This window comes from Egretta garzetta, unplaced genomic scaffold, assembly GCF_000687185.1.
Source record: "Egretta garzetta isolate BGI_Z169 unplaced genomic scaffold, ASM68718v1 scaffold643, whole genome shotgun sequence".
Taxonomy (NCBI): Eukaryota; Metazoa; Chordata; class Aves; order Pelecaniformes; family Ardeidae; genus Egretta; species Egretta garzetta.
In genome coordinates this window covers 79954-80185 of record NW_009259119.1, presented here as the reverse complement: position 1 = coordinate 80185, position 232 = coordinate 79954, and positions in this window count along the sequence as shown.

Here is a 232-nt window from a genome sequence, read left to right as displayed (position 1 = left end):
GTGCGGGCCCTGAGGTGTCCCCGCCCCCGCCCCGGCGTGCCCCCCACCACGTCTGGCTTCTCCATCAGCACCTGCCTGCCGACACACCATGTCACCCGCCTCGGCTGGCAACTCCTGCCTGCCGGGGGGGACCCAGGCATGCGGGGCAGGGATGGGGGTCAGGGTGAGCTTACCGCTGGGCGGCAAGGTCGGTCTGGGCGCAGAGGTCGGCCACCCGCAGGTCGCGGGAGCA